At 38.0% G+C, this 6,618-nt stretch overlaps 1 non-coding gene across 1 annotated transcript; it reads right to left on the bottom strand.

Annotated features, from left to right (window-relative positions):
• Positions 1-4,756: 4,756 nt before the first annotated feature.
• LOC131163264 (small nucleolar RNA R71) lies at positions 4,757-4,863 on the bottom strand. The gene has a single exon (XR_009139035.1). It is a non-coding gene; the product is annotated as a small nucleolar RNA R71 (small nucleolar RNA).
• Positions 4,864-6,618: the final 1,755 nt, after the last annotated feature.

The following is a 6,618-nucleotide window of genomic DNA, read 5'->3' as shown; positions in this document are numbered from 1 at the left end:
ACGGGTATAATTTTGGGAACCCTGCAAGCGTGGTTCAGGAAATCAGGTAAGGGGGAATAAAATTATATCAGTATTTTATTAGGGTGAACTGGTTATTTACGAGCATATGAAATTTATTATTTACCTATATGATTTTTTTAGAACAACTTGAGTACTGGAAAATGATGATTTTGTTTAAGGTTTATATTTGGGATAATTGCATATGATATTAAATTCATGTGACATGAGAACAATTTTCCTAATAAATTGAATATGAATTACTGTGGTATTTGGGTTTGCATGTGGGGATGTTTGGAATGATTATGACATGATGAATGAATTGTTATGTTTGACTTCTGTGTGGAAATGTATTGATCTGTTGGGATACTGTGTGGGAAATGAATTGATCTATTGGAGTCCTGTGTAGAAAATGCATTGATACATCTGTGTGAATTAATTGGTGTGGTTATTCGTATGCATCTCAATATAACGGTGGCATAAGGAGGTTGTTATATTTCCTAGATATAAATCATGATATGACGTTGGCAGGTCGAGGAGCTCGTCATATTGTCATTTATATAGGGTAGGACGTTGGCAGGTCGAGGAGCTTGTTCTAGTGATGTACTACGGGTAGGTCATGGGGATTGGATACTGGTGAATAATAGTGTCTATGTGAGCCACGTTATATCCTATGTGGATAATGGTGCCTATGTGGGCCATGTTATGTATCCTGTGTGGATAGTGGCGTCTGTGTGGGCCATGTTATGTACCCTGTGTGGGCCATGTGTAGATAAGAAGTACGCAGGTGCCTGTGTGGGCCTCGTATTGACATGTACGTAGTTGCTCTGTGTGGGCTATGTACTGAGGACATTGGAAGATGAAGTATGAGATGCATGATTCCTGTGTGGATGTATTGTGCGCATGTGAATTTAATTATAGCATAATAATAATGATATAGCATATTGTGAATGCATATATGTGCATGCGACGAGATAAACATACTGCCGGGGCCTTGCTGAGAAAAGCGAGTGCTCTAATAGGTAGTTTCTAGGTATCAGTGCAAAGGAATGCTACTTGTATAGGCGAGCAGATATCTTGATCCTCGGAAACCTTCGCCTTTAAAATAATAAAGATGTGTATACTAACGGGGAGGTAATTCTCCACATGAGGGCTTACTGAGTAAGGTGAGTGCTCTGGTAAGTATCTTTTAGGTACCAGAGCAAAGGGAAGCTACTTGTATGGGCGGGTAATCTTCCATATCCTTGGGGACTTTCTCCTGCATAAAAATTATGTACTTGTGCATATTGGATGTGTGTATGACATTAGATGTCAGTGGTGTTATTAATGATACGTTTTCTCAATTGTTATTGATATTATATTAGAAGCAGTTTATTTTGATATATAAATATTAAAACTCATTTGTCACACACTGTTATAATTTATTCCACCCTTACTAAGAAGTGTCTCACCCTAGTGGATTAACAACTTTTCAGGTTCTTCTGGAGATCGGGTTTGAAGGCCTATGCTGGGATTGCATTTGGTGGTTTCTTTTTGGGGTATTGTGAGATACTAGTATATATATACAGATGTATTTGTACTGGATAATGTTCTAAATGATGGTTGTGGATACGGATATCTGGATGTTGTAGTGTTGGTTTTTGGGTTGTTATATAGAACTCTGGTATTTATTTGAGGTTATTTATTTATATTCCGCTGCATGCATGATAATTATGGTATCAGATACAGATGATTGGAACACGTGGCACCCGAGCCCCACTTGACGGGTTTCGGGGCATCACACTTACTGAAAAGTGTCTCAACCCTATATATAAATCCTCTTTTCAGGAAATAATAGGTATCGTGCTTAGCGGCGTCAAGGGAGTGAAAGTTAGAATAGTCCTTTTGGGAAGATATATATAATTTCAGGTGTATGTAAGTTATGTTGTAAGTTAATGGATGACCAAACTAGTTGTCTAGTTTTGGGTCGGATTGTAAATGGATGTTTGAGAACTTATATGTATGAAAGGACTTAGAACTCTAATAATGTATATTTGGTGAATGTTTCATTATTTCCGCTGCATCTATGTTTAATGATTATGGTATCAGATACACAGATGTCTATAAAGTAGCACCCCAGGCCCACGAAGGGCATGCGGCATTACATATGTTGAGAGTTTGTGTACTGTATTTCAAAGGAAATTGGATTCAGTATCTATCATTAGTTGAGTTCACCTATAACAACAGTTATCTGTCCAGCATAAGGATGGCACCGTGATTACGCGCTTAAATTGCGTAATTATATGCTTTAATTCATGCATTACAAATGGTATTTTGTATTTAAATGCCTAATTACTCTCAATATTCTAACATTGTGTTCTATTTATAAAATTTGGGTTTTATTGAGTAATGTATGAAATTTTGGTGTTTTTTATTGCAGAGCAACTGTTGGAAGCTAAAAGAAACCGATAGTACTTTGCAATCTGTGCGTAACTCTCTCATCCAACCTCTGATTCAGATGATTCAAGATGCCATAGAAAGATAAGAAAACAATCTACAATTTTCGTGTTTTGTGTTTTGCAAAATACTGGCAGCATCAAGGCAGAAATCAGACGTGAAGTTAGCATATGCCGTTTTATGGATTTTTTCAACAATTCTTCGTAATCTTGGCATAACTTTCTCATACGAGCTCCGATTGAGATGATTCAAAATTCTGGGAAAATCTGAAAAAGAGCTCTACATCTTTTATGTTTTAAACTTTGAGAGTTACGAGCTGTAAGAGGGTCAAAAGTGGGCTTGAAAGAGGAGGGTAGTTCATGTACCTTTGAAAAAAAAAAGAAAATCAAAAAATCAAAAAATGAGATGTGACCCGGCCATGCAGCCGGATCATCTCATAAGGGCAGTGTGCGCTGGGTACATCCAGAGGAAAGACAAAAGAATGGAAAGAAAAAAAGAAAGGAAAGAAAAGCAAAGAAAGAAAGGACAAAAGGAAAGGATGGAAAAGTCAACAAGGGAGGGTTTCCTTGTGGGGGGAGTGTCGTGTGCAAGAGGAGAGGAAAGCGAGAGTAGCGTGCACTGGGGGGCTGGGGGGAGAGAGGCCGCAACATAGATAAAAGAAAAAAAGATTTTTCTTGGGAGACACACAAGGGAGGCCAAACCACAAAAATTTTTCTTGGAAAAATTATTTTTTGGAGAGCTTTCTGGTGGTTTTCTTTTGGTGGTGCTGCGGAGATATACACACAGCCAGCAAAGGAGAGTTGGAAACATGCAAAAATACTATCTTTTCAGAATCGGAAGGCGGCGAACAACGGCGGTGTTCGGGGTGTTCGTGACGCGCGACGGCTGTGCGGCGAGTGTTGATCTTTCCCGTACGCTCCAAATTGAAGAAAATATGGTGAAATCTGTTATGTTGGATTTTATTATCGGAATGAACTAAATTTTTGAATTCTAGGAAAACGATGTAGCCAGTTTCGAACTATGCTTGCTCTTTGATGCTAATCTGAAATAGTTTTCATTAATGTTTGTTTGAGTTATTCTGTGCCTAATGCTTTTAATTAACTGGCCATTAATTAAATGATTTTAGTCTTGTGATTTGCTACCGAAAGGGGGGATTATAGGATAGATCTTGGATAATTCAGTGTAGGTAAATATAGAGATCCAAAGACTTGTATGAACCTACGTAGCATAAAAAATCGAGGGTCTACTGCGTTCTTGCGTTATTAATTTGCATACTCTTATGTTAAATAATAAACAAGAATAGGTTCCAATTGACTATCGAAAGAGGCTTTTGGAAAAATTGGCGATTTGCTAACAAACAGAGAAAACGAAGTTAAATTAGCTAAATGAGTAAAGCATAGTGAGAAACTAGGTGAAATCGGTTTCCTAGAAGTTTTCACCATCATCAATTTGACACGCGGTATCCAGTTTTAAATTCTCCTGAATAGTTTATTTAAAGTAGCTTTGTTTAAATTTTGCAGTCTAAAATTGTTAATTTTTCTAAATAAAATCAAGGTTAGTAAAATTTCGGTACTTGGTAAAATTAAGACATCAATCCCTGAGGACGATACTCTACACATCATTATATTATAAAACTACGATATGTGCACTTGCAGTTTGCACCGGTCAAGTTTTTGGCGCCGTTGCCGGGGATTGAGTTTATCTTATTTTTGCCAATATCGATACAAAGTAATCTTGGTTTTAATTTAGAATTTTATTTTTATATTTTTATTTATTTGTTTTTTTTATTTTTTTTATTTTTATTTTTTTTTTTGTATTTCTGGTGTGTTTTTTTTATGTTGGATGCGCAGTGCTAGAACACGTGACATTATTCCTTTTGATCCGGAAATTGAAAGAACGCTCAGAGCACTAAGGAAAAAGAGGGTATTAGCCATGGAGAACGGACAAGATAACGCGCAGCCACGCGCCTTGAAGGATTATGTGCGACCAGTTGTGAATGACAATATTCGGGTATCAGACACCAGCCCATTAATGCCAACAATTTTGAGCTCAAACCCGCATTAATCAGCATGGTGCAGCAGGCCCAATTCAGTGGATCGCCACTTGATGATCCCAATATCCATCTGGCGATGTTTTTGGAGATTTGTGATACTGTGAAGATCAATGGTGTTACTGAAGACACCATTAGACTGAGATTATTTCCTTTCTCTTTGAGGGACAAAGCAAGAGGTTGGCTACAATCGCTACAACCTGGGAGTATACTAGTTGGCAGGACATGGCAGAAAAATTTCTAGCTAAATTCTTTCCACCTGCAAAAACAGCTCAACTCAGAAGTGAGATTGGTCAATTCAAGCAGCATGATTTTGAATCACTCTATGAAGCATGGGAAAGGTATAAAGATTTGATTCGACGCTGTCCACAACATGGATTGCCGGATTGGTTGCAAATTCAGATGTTCTATAATGGGTTAAATGGGCAAACGCGAACTTTAGTTGATGCTGCATCTGGGGGAACTTTGATGTCAAAGACACCTGAGGGTGCTACTACTCTTTTGGAAGAAATGGCCTCAAATAACTATCAATGGCCAAATGAAAGAACTATGGCTAAGAAAGTTGCTGGAATTCATGAATTGGAGCCGTTTGCTGCACTTTCAGCTCAAGTTGCTTCTTTGTCTCATCAGATTTCATCTTTGACAACCCAGAGGATACCACAAGGTGCAGAATATGTGGCAGCTACAAGTAGGACAGATCCGAGCATTGGATCGAGTCAAGAACAGGTTCAATACATCAATAATCGGAACTACAATTATCGTGGTGATCCTTTGCCACAATATTACCATTCATGGCTTCGAAATCATGAGAATTTGTCTTATGGAAATACAAGGAATGTGCTGCAATCTCCTGCAGGATTTGAGAGTCATCAAGGTGAGAAGAAGATGTCACTTGAGGATGCCATGATATCTTTTGTTGAGGAGACAAAAGCAAGGTTTAAAAAGACTGATTCACGGTTAGACAACATCGAGACTCATTGCAACAATATGGGAGCCACTATGAAGAATCTTGAAATGCAAATTGGGCAACTGGCCACAACTATAAATTCTCAACAAAGAGGAACTTTTCCTAGCAACACAGAAGTGAATCCTAAGGATCAATGCAATGTCATCACACTTAGGAGTGGAAGAGAAATTGATAAATCACCAGCAAAGGAAACCATGTCCACACCTACACCTGAAAAGAATGGCCGAAGCAAGAATAAAAGGGAAGAAGAGGAGATTGTGGATGATACACCAAGAGAGATGGACACGCTTCCATCAATTTCATTTCTTGAAAATCCTCCTATTCTCTCTACTCCACTTCCTTATCCTCAACGTTTTCAAAAACAAAAATTAGATAAGCAATTTTCTAAGTTTTTGGATATTTTTAAGAAAATTCACATAAATATTCCTTTTGCAGATGCCTTGGAACAAATGCCAAACTATGTCAAATTCTTGAAGGAGATCATTTCAAAGAAAAGAAGGTTGGAGGAGTTCGAAACAGTGAAGCTTACCGAGGAGTGTAGTGCTATTCTTCAAAAGAAATTGCCTCAAAAATTAAAAGATCCAGGGAGTTTTACTTTACCTTGCACTATTGGAAATTTATTTTTTGATAAAGTTTTATGTGATCTTGGAGCTAGCATTAATCTTATGCCACTTTCTACTTGCAGGAAATTGGGACTTGGAGAGATGAAACAAACAACCATTTCTTTGCAACTAGCAGACCGATCCATCAAGTATCCACATGGAATCATAGAAGACGTATTGGTAAAGGTGGATAAATTTATTTTTCCTGCTGATTTTGTGGTGTTAGATATGGAGGAAGACCAAGAAGTCCCACTAATTCTTGGCCGACCACTCTTGGCCACTGGAAGGGCTTTAATTGATGTTCAAAAGGGTGAGTTAACATTGAGAGTGGATAAGGAAGAGGTTATGTTCAACATCTACCAAGACATAAGATTCCCAGAAGATCCAAGCACTTGCTTTTGGGTAGATGTCATCAGCAAGGTGTAGAAAAAGTCTTTCAAAAAGATGTACAAGTTGATCACCTAGAACGATCCTTGCAGCAGATTACAACACAGCAACGTGTGGGGAGGCTAGAACCTATGGTAGCAAGGAAGGATTCTGTAATCTCTAAAGGAAAGACGCAACAA

The sequence above is a fragment of the Malania oleifera genome, chromosome 8 (genome assembly GCF_029873635.1).
Source record: "Malania oleifera isolate guangnan ecotype guangnan chromosome 8, ASM2987363v1, whole genome shotgun sequence".
Classification (NCBI taxonomy): domain Eukaryota; kingdom Viridiplantae; phylum Streptophyta; class Magnoliopsida; order Santalales; family Ximeniaceae; genus Malania; species Malania oleifera.
The sequence above is the reverse complement of the archived record's forward strand: the minus strand, read 5'-3'. Positions and strand labels throughout refer to the sequence as shown.